The following is a 14,913-nucleotide window of genomic DNA, read 5'->3' on the forward strand; positions in this document are numbered from 1 at the left end:
CCCTGGAGCTCTTTCCTTCCGCGCCAAGACCGCCATGACTAGCTGTGGCAGGGAGTGACCCTGACTGAGAGCGGCCTCTGATGTGTTGGCGCTTGGAGAAGGGGAAACAGGATGTGTGTGTGGGGGGGGAATCATGATGAAGTCGGTCGGTGGAGTACAGGGCGCCGGTGGACTAATGGAAGCTGAACGGCGACGTTGTGAGTCAGATTTGGACACGGTTTGGATGCGGATGTTTGCCTGAAGGCCGAGCGCCCGCTGTCCTCTGTGGTTCTCTGTGTCACCTCATGATGATTCATCCCGAGTTGATGTGACTACGTACACACCAAGGCTAAGAGTCCCTCTCTGTGCTTTTCATCACCTCTGTCTGATATTCCAGCCGTTGCAGCAGACCTCCCCATACCCCAGGTGAGAAGGGCAGTCTCACACTGTGCGAGAACCAACCAGGACATTCATGTTCTCTCTGCTGTTTCCTCCTACAAGGCAAAACAACAGTCTTTTTAGAGGTTTTATGTATAAAGAAAGAAAAGAAAAAAAAAACTTTGACCCCGTGAGCAGCCCTATTGGTTCAGCATCCTCCTTCCTAATCTGGTGCAAATGACTGTCAGCCATTCCCCATTATCATGTAAATACACAAAACACACAAGAGTTTTATGACAGAAATTCATGCTCTGTAGCTCCAAGCTAATACAAAACAAAATTATGTGCGCTAGCAAGCTTATGCTGGAAGTATTACACAGAGAATGGATTGTCTTGTTTGACTGCATTGACTATGTTTACTTACTTCAGAAGGATTACTGTATTGCTTGAAAATTACTTTATTTATTTTTAATTTTTTTCCCCCGATTTAAAGCCAAAACAAGGTTTTCTGTGCTTTCTTTTGCTGTGTTGTGTATCCAAAGCCTGACCTGATGTTTTGTCCACATCATTACTACCTCAGCTGCTGCAAGGCTGAGAACTGAACACTGATGTGTAGTGTGTCAGCAGTCCCCTGGCATCAACCTACAGGCTGCAGCCTCTGCACTGCTGAGGGAATGGGACCGCATTATAAACCACAATGTGACAGTAGAGAGTGGGAAGTGGGAAGGATGCTGAGCCGGGGCTATAAAAGCTGCTTTTTAGTCAACTATTAGTTTCATTACAGGTGCTTTCAGGTCAAGGATGGTCGGCTGCTTCGTCTTTCGATCCCCACCAGAAAAAGAGCAGAAAAACATAATTTCTGTTCCGGGCATCTGTCTTGTGGGTCAAAAGTCAGTAGAAGTCAATAATATAGACCAGAATAATGAGCTGGAAGCTTCTCTCCAACTCTTTCTAAGACCGCATTAGGCTCCCCACCCTCTCGCTTTACAGATCATTACAAGTCATTTCACAAAATGTCAAATGTTCTTTCCTCAAATTATTCTTTCATTCACTTTGTGCCTCCAGTTAAGCAGCAGAAAAATAAAAGAAAATAAAAAGAAATGGGAATAAAGTAGGTGATTGCTTTGGATGTAAATCTGATCTAGCACCCCTCTTTTTCTTTTTTTTTTGCCAGGAATTAACTTTCCCAATCACATGCCTGACTTTTTTTCCCCACCCTGGACCAGCTAATGTCTCATTCACTCCTCAGTCCTTCTCCACCTCAGTGTTGTTCCAATTTCCTGTTTCCCCCGTCTCCAATTTTCTTTCACATTCTCTGTTCAAATGTCAAGCAGCAGCTGCCAGTGTCTTGCCATTGCAGTCTGTGCTCATAAATCTGGACTAATTCTCCACCTCTCTTCCATGGTGTATAAATCTTCTCACTCACAAGAGCACTGGTCCTTTTGATGAATGGGCTAGAGAAAGTACTGGATGCCAACCAAGCTCCAGTAGAGCGTATAATCCACACAAACACAGACAGTGGAGATTCAACAATGTTTAAGTTAGAAGCAGCATATCTGTCTGTCCATTTTTTCAGTGTGCTTTAATAGAGAAGAGAAAACAATACAGATATTTCTTTTTTGGTTTGTTTTTTTGATCTTTTTGAAGATGTTTCTGCAGTTTGTTAGGCTCAGGTAAGAGAACAGAAAGAAAGTCTAGTTAGAGTATCATCTAAAAGAAAATGATAAAAGCCAACAGAAGAAAGCAAGGTTATGTTCTGAAGATTCAACTGAGGGGGGTGTAAAAAGTCAAGAGCAAAGGTTGACTAAGCATGACGGCGGGTCGTCTAATTGCCATAACGACACATGAGTCAGTGCTAGATTGGGACAGAGGACTAGTTTGTTGCCACACAAGCTCAGCCACGAGTGGGTGTTGTGCTTAATGAGGGAGAAATGAGGATTTGCGTGAGTCCACTTGCTAACAAACAGTTGTCCTTTCAGGCTTCATTAATAGCAGCCGCTTGAGCTTGCAGGTCCAGTTGATCTCCATGTCAACACATATTGCTAAGTCAATCTTCCAGCTTGACTTTTTTGTCGGAGAACCAATCATAATCGATCACCTCGCCTCGCCATAGGCATGGAAACAGACAGAAACAGCCTGCTATAGCTTGTCAAGTGCCTGAAACACTCACTCAAAAAGACATCCTGACGACACGGTCCCTTGGCACACTCTGGGCATTTGTCCATCACTTTGAACAGTAAATGAAAGTGCAGCAGATGACATCAGTCATTATGAAAGGCCTGTCATGGCACCCCTCCATCGCATCTCACACCTGATACTTCATGGGTGATGGAAGGAATTGGTGTAGTCACTTTCCAGCTGGCAAACAGTGGGTGGAGTTGTTGCCTGAGCTAAGCTGATACACATTAGCATACCGTATACTTAAACTTAAAGAGATACATCACTGTCATAAACTCCCTGTTCGGCAGTCTGTAATTATGTTATCAGCTGGACACATGTAGAGCAACTTCTTTAAGACGACACCGGTAATTAAGAAGCGATGGGATATTTAGCTTGAATAAAGTCTCAGCACCAACACTTAAGTCATGTGCGTTACCTTGGTGTATGTGGGTAGCAATGTTCCACAGCTGACAGCAAGGAACGATGTGACTCCTGAGATAGTATAAATTGATGACCTCTGTGCACAGGCATCTCGGTGGACCGAGTGAGCCAGTCTAAATCAGGATATAGCCAAACAGAATGGGCCGTTTATTTCTTTTGTTTTTCATATCAGTGCTGCTGGAGTCACCGCTGTCCCAAAGGTCTCCCCACACTCCAGATGGCTAGTCTGTCCTTGAGTGGCTGTAGCATGAAAAGTTAAAGAAGCAGGCCTCTGAAATGGCTGCTCATTCAAATCTCTAGACAGGCCCGGAGGTCTGGGTGGGGAAGTAAGTGAGAACTCCCTTACCTTTGCCAACATCTATTCTCACAGGTTCCCGTAAACAAGGCACTAAAACTTGTGTGTGCTCTGACTCTGCTGCTCTCTGGTTAAAAACTATCTGGGTTCCTCTTCATTTGTGTCAGAGTGAATTGTGTTGATGCTAATAAGAGTGTGCACTTCCCTGCCAGGCCAAAAGGTAACCAAGTTATAAGCCCGTCTAGTGGCTATGGGACTTTGCCAAAGCAGAAAAAGCTGTTGTTTCTTATCAACAGTCAGATTCAGTTTCTTTTCTACACTGCAATGATCATATTTTTAAGGTGTAGTATTTTTAACCCAACCTTTTCCAGTCTTATTTTATCCCAAATCACACTCTTTCCTTGACTCAAACTAAGTTGTGTAAGTGGATCTTCTGCTGAGAGGGATGTCCAATCAGAAACCACCTATGGACCTGGAAGACTTATTGAACATTTTGAAAGAAGTGAAAATCTAACCTAACAATGGTGTCAGTAGAAAAGCTCAGGGATCTCTAGTTTACTGCCCTTAGGGCTACATTTAAGGTAGAGCAGGAGATCCTGGAAAAACAGTTCGAACAGGCTACATTTTGAAAATACACAATTAAAAAGTCCAAGTCCCTTTTCTTCAGATTTCTCTCCAAAGCCACACCTCCAGAGCACAGGAACGCGCAATCGTTGTTTTCTTTCTGCCATAACATAGATGCAACTGTCTTGTTGAATTTAGCCAGCTAGCATAAGCTCTGGCTCTGGCGTTGTCTTTCCCGTATCGTAAATCATTAAAGACTCTGAGCATGTGTGCGGTAAGTGCATGAAGAGGGGTACGCACAGAAATCTTTGTGAAAAATAATTTAATTAATTGGTTGCAATCAGGGTGTGAAGAGGATTTCAAGCAATACAGTAGAAATGCTCGAGAAAAAATCTCCTCCCCTACCTTTAATGGTTTAATGACAAGTTTCATCCAAAAAAACCCTAAACCCTAAAATGTAACTGGTAGTGCTTAATAAAAGTCACAGAAAAGTTAGCTTGACAATAATAGTTGGAATGAATTCACACTTGTTCTTTCACTGATACAAGGCCGCCTGTCCACTAATATCTTTTTTCCTCCCTTACCCTCTTTTCCTCTCTTTGTCACTGCTGAATGTGACATGCTAACTGCCAATTAGATCTTGCTTCCCACCCAGTTGATAGAAGTGATGTAGAGATGTGGGGTGCTGGAGCAGAGCCCTTGGGGGATGGCCAAGGTAAAATATAAGTGTCTTGCCAATCCCTATGAAATGCTGGAGTGGCCTGTTTCACAGTATGCCCTCCCCGCCATCGTATATCACCCAGCGCTGCCATATCTTCTCTGACAGGCTCAGTAAATCTCTCAGTGTTTTTACTGTTTAATCTGTTACTCATTGCTTATCACAAGCCATCCTCCCAAGGCAGGTTGTGGAAGAACATTGTGGACATCATGCCAAGCACTGTTCAGCCTCGTAGTGAAAAGATGGAACTTTAATTACAGCTATCCAACATGAGACGCTTCTTGTTCCTTACAACTATACGTTTTGAGGACAGAGCATTGTGCATTTCACACATGTGCCTGTCACATATCAGAAGACTTCAGATATTGCAACATTGTTTTTCATAATCCCTTGCCATTTAATCAACTTCTTCTCAGGTGATTTCTTTAAAGTTACACACAACCACTGCAAGAACATCCATCCCCCTGTCAGTGAAGGCCCAAGCAAACAAGTGTATATAGGGACAACCTCAGGCACACAACGCTAACCACCAAATCTGTACATAATTATTCCACTCCTCAACTAATGGTCTGTCCAAAAGAGCATAGCAGTTTTTCATTTCAAGTTCAGTACTGCCAGTGTCGAGAGTCCATTAAGAGATCAAAGGGAAATGCCAGTACTTGTAAGAATGACGTCTATTTACAAAGTAAATTTGTGTTCCTCTGTAGCAATTTCTATCATTAGAGATGCCCTACTGAGTTCTCCTGCAGTAGTAGTACTATTTTATTTCAGTCTGTCAAACATGGTAAATGCATTTTGCTTCCTCAAAAACACCTTGTAAAACTTACATCCTAGCATTTCTATGTACGTATATTTTGCATTACCACCTACTGTGAACTTGCACAGTGCTGGGAAACATCCTGGCAGTGCGTGCACAGGGTCCCAGTAGTGACAGTGTTGCTCCACAGCGCTACTAAGCAGTGAAAAAAGTCCACAGGGCACCTTGAAGTACACAAAAAATAAAATCTTATCAACACTTCTCATTTTTATTAAAACTAGTCTACTTCTTACTTATCTCATATAGTGCCCCCATGCATCCAAATGCATTGATACGTTCGTATGAGTCCATTATATAGGCACTGTGGGGTTTTTTTGTGTGTGTGTGTGCGCTAATGTTGGCAGGGGTGTGTGTATGCATGAGATGATGTCTGCAAGCAAAGAAGGTATCAGCAGCAATAATCTAATTTTCCTGACACTAAGTGAAGGGCACAGAGGGATTATGGAGGTTAAGTACTGCATTCCATTAGCGTCTGACACTTATCGCCCCTATCAATTCATTATCTATAATTATCCTGATATCAGTTGAAAAGACCAACAAATTCTACTAGACTGTAAGAACCCAAGACTGCGCTGTACTTTCGGTGCTTTGAATATAAGATGCTCAAATCCCTGAAATAGCCTCATTTCCACACTCACAACAATTGACTAACAGGATGCACTGCAGCAGAGAAGAGAGACGAGGATTATGCTGAATTGTCACTGGGGTTTGTGTCGATGCGTGATCCGGGTATGGAAGTCAGAGAGAGTGGGAGGCGAAAAGAAATGTAAGTCGCCCTCAGGTGCAGAGGGGTCTACTTTGCGCATGAATAATGTAATGAATAGCCGGTGATTTATTCTACAGTAAACACACCCTTTTGACAGAACGTCCTCAAACGGCGAGAGTTTGTAGGTGGCTGTGTGTTTTGACACCACTGTACAGTGCATTGCTTGTGCCCGCATTAGCGTCTGAATGCAGCCTGCCATCGTGGGTGCCATCAAGTGTATGTTTAAGCACGCACCCCCTTCCGCGAGATGTCGACGGAGCTCATCACAGGTGAGGGTTGCGTGTGGGCTGGTGCCACATGTCCTCCATCATCCTACTCCCCCCCCCTCCCTCCCTCCAGTCTGTCCACGGATCTCACGGCTGCTTCATGTCATTCATTAATGGATGCCCCAGGGCCAACAATAGCTCACTACAGCCTTTTATTACTGTCACTTCACTCTCAAAGCCGTCAAGGTCAAATCTGCTTCACTGTCGTTCACCTGTCACACTCAGCTTGCTGACATTTGTGTTATAGGGAGCAGGAAGGAATGTGCGTATGTTTTTTTTTTTGTGTGTGTGTGTGTGTGTGTGTGTGTGTGTGAAAAGAGAAAGAGGGTAAAATAGAGAAAGAGACAGAATGACAGAGAGGAGAAGGAAGGGAAATAATAAAACACTAGGAGAGCTGCCATGTGAACAGATGTAGCCTGTTCTCTGTCCTTGATTAACCGTGATGACTATAGCTCCTATGAGAATACAATATGTAAGTAAAAATATAAAGGCAATCTGTTTCCTGGGGAGAATTTTTAATCGCTGGATCATTGGGTTTTGAAAAGGGGTGATAATTTTTCAAAGACAGTTGAAGACTTAATAAAATTAAATGTTGCATCTGCCATGAGCACAAAGGAAAAACGAGAGTTACTTTAACTTTGATCAATCAACGCTGTTATCATTCCGTGCTGTAAATAAGTTTTACTGCGCAGCGGAAGATGATAATAAATAAAAACTAAAGAGTCATGTTTCATTGACGAGCCCGGCAAAACGCATTTGATTCCCATAATTCCTATTTATTTACGGCGTGGCCTGTTGCACACCAAACGCCAGATTTTCATAACAGCTGCACACATCATCTCATCCACTCTTCTGCTGAAGATCCTCAATGAATATAAATGTGAACACTATAGACGCAACTCCCCGTATAACGCCGTACAATTCCACAAACACTAAAGCCTCCAAAATGAACATAAAGTTGATTCACAACCTTCCTGCAGGGCTGCTGTATCAGACTAAGTGTAATTACTGAGCACAATTACCCTGGATATTCATACCCCAATAGCCTAAATTACTTTAGTCTGAAATGCACTGGACCAACCACTTGTTTTCCCTCATGACTGCACGCACTTACGCATCTCTAATTGTTCCTTCTAGGTATTTATGTAAGCACATTGGTTTGTGTACGTCACATGACCGGCGGCACAAATGAATGGCTGTGGCTGTGTGTGCTGTGATTGGTTTTAGACTGATTGCTGTGATGATGATCAGGTGTTGTTGATGCGACTCACAGGTATCCATTTGGCATTCCCCCTGCAGAGATCTGGTTTGTCACGAGTGTGTAAGCGTGGTCTCTTGTACTTGCTTCTATTTGAGGTATGACCCTTTAAATAAGAATCGCTCCAGTTGTTATACAAGGAATCTGCACGCTGTTTTCCCCTTAACACAACACGGAAACCAAGAAACTGTTATTGCTTTCTTTATTTTCCCAGAAACTTGGATGGTTAGTGCTGTTGTTGTAATTAAATCCCATTCGCTCCCTCTCCTTGCTTACCACCATCTCTATCTTGTAGGTCCCGTGACAGCTCGGCCTGAGAAAGAGCTTCTCTCTTTGATTTCATGCTCAGAACAGAAAAATGCTTCCTCTGTGTTATGAGCATTTTGGGTTCATGTGTTAACAGAGAAAAACTTTGTTGAGAGTGACGTTTGAGGTTGTCATGCTTCTTTTGAAGGGCAGATTTCTTCACTGAGTTGCTGTTCGGGCTGACTTGTATCCTTGTCTCGTGAACGTAGGGGATGATGGAGCTGGGGCTGGGGTAAGGCCCCCCGGGGGGGAGCCAAAGTATGACGCCGAAGCTTTATATCTGAAAGTTGGTCAAACTGCTCACAGAGAACAGCAGCAAATACTGCACGCAGCAGGAACTTTGGACTTAACTCGAGATAGGAGGAAACTTGTACAATTTTCAGGACAGGCTGACAGCCAATTATCAGCATCTTTTTCTCCTCCAAATTCCTTTTGTATATACATCCTCAAATCCAGTCCTGGACTTGAAAAGAAGACAATTTTTCCAGACAGTGATTTCTTCCAGTATCTCATCTCCTGGTGTCTATGTGTGTTTTTTAACAGGCAGACCCATGGGCTTACAGTCTTGCAAGCTTTGCAACTCCTGCCTACAAAGTAAGGGGGGATGTGGGCCGGCTGGTGGCTGCTCTTGTGTGTGCAATGACTGGAGATATTGCTCTGACCGCTGCTGTGACATCTGCTGCCAGATGTGTGTGGACGTGTGCTCTGGCTTGTGTTCAGGAGACTGCAGCTACACCTTCTGTACTCTCTGCCTCACCCTGGCACAGAATTGTATCTCACTTTTTACCACCCAACAAAGCAGAGCATCAGTGGCACAGCGTAAGTCTTTTATTCCAAATGCAATCATTTACAGCTGACTTTATCTTCTTTTTTTTTCCGACGTATTATTTTATCCCTTTTCTAAATCTGTTTTAGACACTATGATGGATCCAGAGGAATATGTCTAGTGAGAGTGTGCCAGACGTATCACCAAACCCCAAAGGATGCATTAAGCTGAGAAGCCATAGATACACCAGGTAAATTAAATTTAGCTACACAGAATTACTTTGAGTTTGCTCCAGAGTCTTGACACATGCTGCTGGATTTGAATGCATCTGTGTCCTGGATGTTTAATCAAAGACGAGATTAATGCCAATTTTGGCTGCACTGTAACTGAATTGAGAAGATTTTTTCATTTGAGCTATTTAATCCTTATTGACCTCTAATATTCCTGCCAAGCATGCTGTGGAATACATCCAGCTATTTGTATTGTTCACTTCCAAGTGCATTTCAGTGATAGTATAAGTGCATTTCAGTGGCGAGGAGCTCTTTGATCCCAAGACATGCTGACAATAACATAAGTCCCATAATGCCTGTGACTAGAAACAATAATCTCCCTCTAACTTACAAGAGTCAGAACTAGGCCTGTGTGTAAGTCATACAAGTTATCTTCAGTTGACCTGTCAGTGAAGTTTCTCCAAACCTTATTTTAGTATCTATCACATTGGACATGTTTTTGTTTTTGTCCTGGTTTGCATTAAGTACCAAGTTGTTTTTGGCCTGATCGACTGCCTGTTGTGAGGTTTTCTCAGCTGCTTTGAAGGAAAAAAAAGAACCCAAATCTTCTTTTCTATTGGATGTTTGGTGTAGCACTTGTTCAGTCTGTACACACTGATGTGGTGACAAAGCAACAGCAGCATGGGGCTGCAGATAGTTCTGTTCTCTAGATGGAAAAAAACTGGAGAAAATTCCATTGCAAGTCGAAGACTGAGAAGACTGAAGCAGCTGAGGTACAGATGCACCTGTAAACACTTCTCCATCTAACATAGAGCTGTGTGCTTTATAAATACAGGACTGGACAGAGAAACTGTGAAAGATAGAGGGTCGGTCATACATCAAGGGCAGGTTTCAGGACACTGGGACACTACAGCTGTACGTTTGGTAGGCAGGGATGAACGGAAGTGCAGGGGGAGTGTGGATGTGAACATGGAGCATTGTGAGAGACGTAAACTCCTGAGTCCTGAGTGCTGTAAGTGCATGTGGGCAAGAGAACGAGACAGTGGTGAAATTGAGCTGCCAGTTAAGTGTACAGATGGACACCTAGAAGTGGTTAAAAAGTCCTGACCAGAGCCGAAACGGACGTTTGATCGTTTTCTTTTTCTTAATGAAAGTGACAGTGTGGGCGGTGTTTGAGTTTAGGGCTGTCCCAATTAATCAACGTAATTGATTATGTCTGTGACGTAAATACGTCGACAACATACCATTGAGTTGTTGTCGATTACGTTGATTATGCAATTTACGCAAACACACAACAGATGTTAACATTCAAAAACATAAGTGGAAGCTTGTTAACCGATTAATAACTTTTGATGCTTTATTTAATGTCTGTGACTAGGCTTGTGCCGGTCAGCAATGTGAGCCTCAATTGAGAAGAAGATCGACAATGTGTTTTTTTTTCTTCTTGCCGTTATAAAACACACATGCTGCTACAGCTGTGCAGCTCCAGATCTACTGAGGTGCTCAGATGGAGGTTAGATCTTCATATGTCAGTGTTTCCCACCAATTTATTCGTAGCGGCCCGCCACAAAAGAATTTTTTTTTTTCGGCAACGCAATATTGTTCCGTTCATTCATCTCCGCAGAGCTGTTTCCTATTGACATTCACACACACACATAGAAGCGTGCATGCATGACAGCAGTGCGCGGTAAAAGCTAAACTTATATGGCCCGATCGTGGGGGACTGTGGGGGACTGTGCTGCATAACTGGCACATACTGTCAGTCCTCCAATTTAACTTCTTGCTGCGAGATATGACTGAAGGCAGGAGTGGGAGTCTGCACGTGTTGGAGCTACTAAAAATAAAATTAAGCAATAGTATTGTTATCTGTTAAAGGTTAAATGGTTAATCATGTGCATCCCTATCTGCAGCCTTTGCAAAACAGAGATGGCGTACCACCACAGTGTTTTTGTAAATTAATAATCGTCCACCAAAAAATAGCTAGATTAGTTGAAAAATAAATTTGTTTGACTAATCGACTAATCGAAAAAATAGTCAATAGATTAATCAGGAAGGAAATAAGCGTTTAGGTCAGCCCCATTTGAGTTAATTGAGAACAATTTTCCAAGTGAAAAGGAATCATGGTTTGAGAGAGAGAGGGAGAGAGGGCAGCAGAACTAAGTGGATGGTGAGCAGCAGAGCTGACAGATCCAGGGCTTGACCCACTATTGTGTGAGAAAAGTCGAGTTGCTATGCGATGTTAAGTTAATGGCAAACACAAAATCCAGAAAATCTGCATGAATATGAGGCTGATGAGCTGTAGAAGTTTTGTTAATATAGTTATTGCTAGATACTAGATAAATGTACCACATATAAAGAGATGACAGGATTAATAGGATAAAAACACCCAAATGTAACATACAGTATATTATACTGGCAATATGTTTGAGGCGATGCTGACCAGCACTAGCAACTACTAATTAAAGGTTACACTGCAGCATAGAATCATGTAATTTAAAAGTCAAGTAAATCATACAGGGTGTATAAAATGAGACATTTCATTGAATGAATGCAGCAATGACATAAGACCGCAGTGGACAAAAACATACAATTACATCAGTAGAAGTGATGGAGATTTGGCTAAGCATAGACAGGTCAGTGAAAAATGATGAGCACGGTTTGGAATGATGGTAGATTAATTAAGTTGGGGAGGGACAGACTGGAGCCACATGGTAATTTAACAGAAGGGAGAGATGCAGGATGGTGGGGAGGTAAGGTTTCTGTGATCTAGATGAGAAATATTGATGCAGTGGACAAGAAACAAACCAGTGTCCCACATGGCAGCTAAGACATCCATCATTTTAATAGAAACCATAATTATAAAATCATTTAAATTGTCAGTTTTTCAGGCTTTTAAATGGATATTGTGTATTTTTTGCCTGCTTTGGTCTGTGTATTGTAATGTAAAGGTCAGTTGGAGTTATTGTGCCCACTAGAGGTCTGAGGTTGAATAGCCCATGTTGTGTGATTTGCCTATTCATGAACAGCACCTGTGCAGCCATCCAACAGCAACACTAATTAAAACCACCAAAGTGATCATGAAAGCCATTCACAAAGATAAGATTTATTCCAGGGCTGAGGTATTTAAACCTCAGCCCTGAGCTGCCATGAATGTTTTTATAAGTAATTTAACAATTTATGTTCCCAGTAAGGCTGCTCTATCAAATTTATTCTGTACATTATGTTATTTCTCCATATTCATGCTGTATGCCCATGATATTGACAAAATCAATGTTTTCTGCACCTTTTAAACATAGTGAAATTCAACTCACAAACAACAAGGAACTGGCAGCATGAAACTCCAGAGAGTTACTTTGACCCACAACATAACCTGCGCATGAAAAAACATGGCCAGGGAAATGCTGATATCTCTGCTTTACATCAGATTGATTGACAGGTTCATATTGAAGAGAATCTGACTGCTTGTTCCACAGCGACTGTGCTGCAGCCGGGCTATGGGCTGTTGTGTGATGATGAGGAGGATGGAGATGAGAGACGCAGAGACTTTTGACAGCAGATGTGAACAGGAGCTGTCTGCAGAGAGGCAGCGTGTGCCTGTGCGTGGGCTTGGATTGGTAAGTTCATAGTTCAAGAAATCTTTACAGCGTGTGGACAAATATTGTAAAATCACACGGTGAATCTGTTCTTTATATTGTATAATGGAAGATGTTGCATTCTGAATTAAATCATGAATGATTTACAAACTTCATACGCTGATGGACCGCCAGAGGTATTTCTACTAACATTTGTGTGTTTTTTCTATTTCCAGAACAATGGCCCCTACAATAAGCCCTGGCTTATCACGGCTGAACAAAAGCTCTCCGAACAAACAGGCTCTCTCTCTCTCCTGGGTCACACCCATGCGATGGCAGAGACTTTACCCTACTTAAGACTCTTGTCACCACCCCAGCAGCCCCATGCTACACCTCATTTCTTGCAGATCGATTTCACGTGTATTCGGATGTTTGGAAAACAAAAAAAGGAGGGCGACCGCTTCTTCCACATTCTTCGACACAGGGTTTCCCTGACATCAAGCCACCAAAAATGCTGCATTTCATTTTTTCACAACTGGAAGATTGAACTCAAGTGTCATCTTGGAATCCCAACCACACTTCGGGGCCACTTGTGCCCCTGAGATTGTTTTGCATTTTGGATGCAAACAAAAATATAATTTGGTTGCATACAGTGTACAATCTGGTATCTCTTTATAAGAGAAGGGCACCCGGGGACACAAGGTACTATTTTCTTGCATAGAAATCAGACCTTTTTATTATCCTTCACAAAATTGCCAGTTTATGGAAATTTTAATGATTGAGCGCACCATGTCCCAGCGTCAAAAGTAGCTTAGAATAAGGTCTTATGAGAACAATTTAACAACAGAATATGACGGGCTGCACTTGTCCTCAACTGTACTCATCTCTGCTCCTGTTTTCTCCTCCTCCTCCCTGTCCCACTGGACTCTGCGGTGCATTCAGTCCAAGTCAAACTCATACAGTATCCCTCCCAAACCCAGTGGATGTGCGAGCGTGGCCTAGTTTACTCCTTGAACTGACCTTATCCTCCTGAAAGTTTGTGTCTATATTTATCATATCTGCAGCAAGTCCTGCGAGTCCAAAACAATTTGTATATTCCTAGCTCACCTTGATTGATGGGGTGCAGTTTCATTATATCTGCTTTTCTGCTTATTTGCTTGAAATATCCAGAGAGTAGAAGGTTGAAAAGTGTGAAGTCTTAATTTAATCTCAGAAGCCCAGGAGGAGTTCTGATGTGAATTAAACTGTTGTTCACAAAATGTTGCATTAAGATCAATAAACATTAGGTAGCTGCAGAGAAGCTGTAGCATTCTGCCTCAGAGAAAAATGTTGTGAATGTATCTCCTACTGTATTTGTCCTACAAATATAGAGATGTGTCTTTCTCTCTGTACAGTATGGCCTTGTACAAATCGTCAACACCCTGTCTCTAAATACCTCATCTCCGGGGGTCTTGTCTTGAAAGATGTGTTCATTTAAAACCAGCAGAATGTGAGCACACGCCATGCTGACAGTAATAGAAAGCCGGGGCGAGGACCCAAATGACTGAGGATCTACATCAAAAATGTGTAGTAGGAAGAACAAAATTTAAGATCTTGTGAGAGTCACCCTCCTCCCTCCTCCGAACCTTTTGCTGTCTTTCATCTTCTTCCTTCTTTCTTATCTCTTTGTGGCTGAGTGCATTTCTCTCACCTCGCTCCCTGTCTGTGTTTTCTTCTCATGAATTGCATGGCTTTTACTGAATGTCTTCTGGTTAGGTGTGGAGAAAGGCATTGTGTGCTGCTGTCAGTCAACTAGATTACAGCTCCAGAGGATCCTTATTGCTCACCCTCCAAAAATAAGTAGATGGCTCCTAACTTCGCCGGCCAGATGTACTGTATCTGAAGGTGTTTTTTCTCCCCCCTCTCGTTTTTTGGGAGGCTGTGCTACAAAAACTAAACATGAGAGAGCGAATTGAAGGTGTAAATCTGAATTTGATTCAACAAAGCTACTATCAGCAAACCGTCACACACTTTGTAACCCTGTAGATGCAAAAATCCCCTCATCTACAAAGCAGACGCGTTATTCAAACCTTCAGCCCTCCCGCCCCCCCTTTTTCATTTCATTTGTTTCGCAGCTGTGTTCATATTCCTGTGTGTATTTTTTTCCTGATAGCTGGTTCTCTTTTCACCTGTCAACATTCCCACTGAGCCGTCAGCTTAGTTAGCCATGTGAAGTGTGCAGCGTTTTCCCCTAAAAGAGGAACAGAATGAGCCCTCCCATCGCTGAGACACCTATTACTGCCGCATCATTAGCACCGTGGACACACAGTGTTTACAGCATGGAAAGCAATTGCTCTTCATCTGTCCAAACCAAACCTTCTGGCCATCATAAAGCTGGGTCTGAAAAAAAAAACAAAA

The 14,913-nt window shown here is 42.6% G+C and overlaps 1 long non-coding RNA gene across 2 annotated transcripts; it reads left to right on the top strand.

Moving 5' to 3' along the window:
• The first annotated feature begins 8,232 nt into the window (after positions 1–8,232).
• LOC146982858 (uncharacterized) lies at positions 8,233–14,913 on the top strand. Of its 2 annotated transcripts, XR_015036347.1 has the most exons (4): positions 8,233–8,767; positions 8,864–8,964; positions 12,418–12,558; positions 12,753–14,913. It is a non-coding gene; the product is annotated as an uncharacterized LOC146982858 (long non-coding RNA). The 2 variants fall into 2 exon arrangements; XR_015036348.1 differs by lacking the exon at positions 8,864–8,964 and having other exon boundaries at positions 8,235–8,767.

Source organism: Trachurus japonicus, chromosome 8 (genome assembly GCF_045865225.1).
Source record: "Trachurus japonicus isolate A0001 chromosome 8, Traja_1.0".
In the NCBI taxonomy this organism is placed as follows: domain Eukaryota; kingdom Metazoa; phylum Chordata; class Actinopteri; order Carangiformes; family Carangidae; genus Trachurus; species Trachurus japonicus.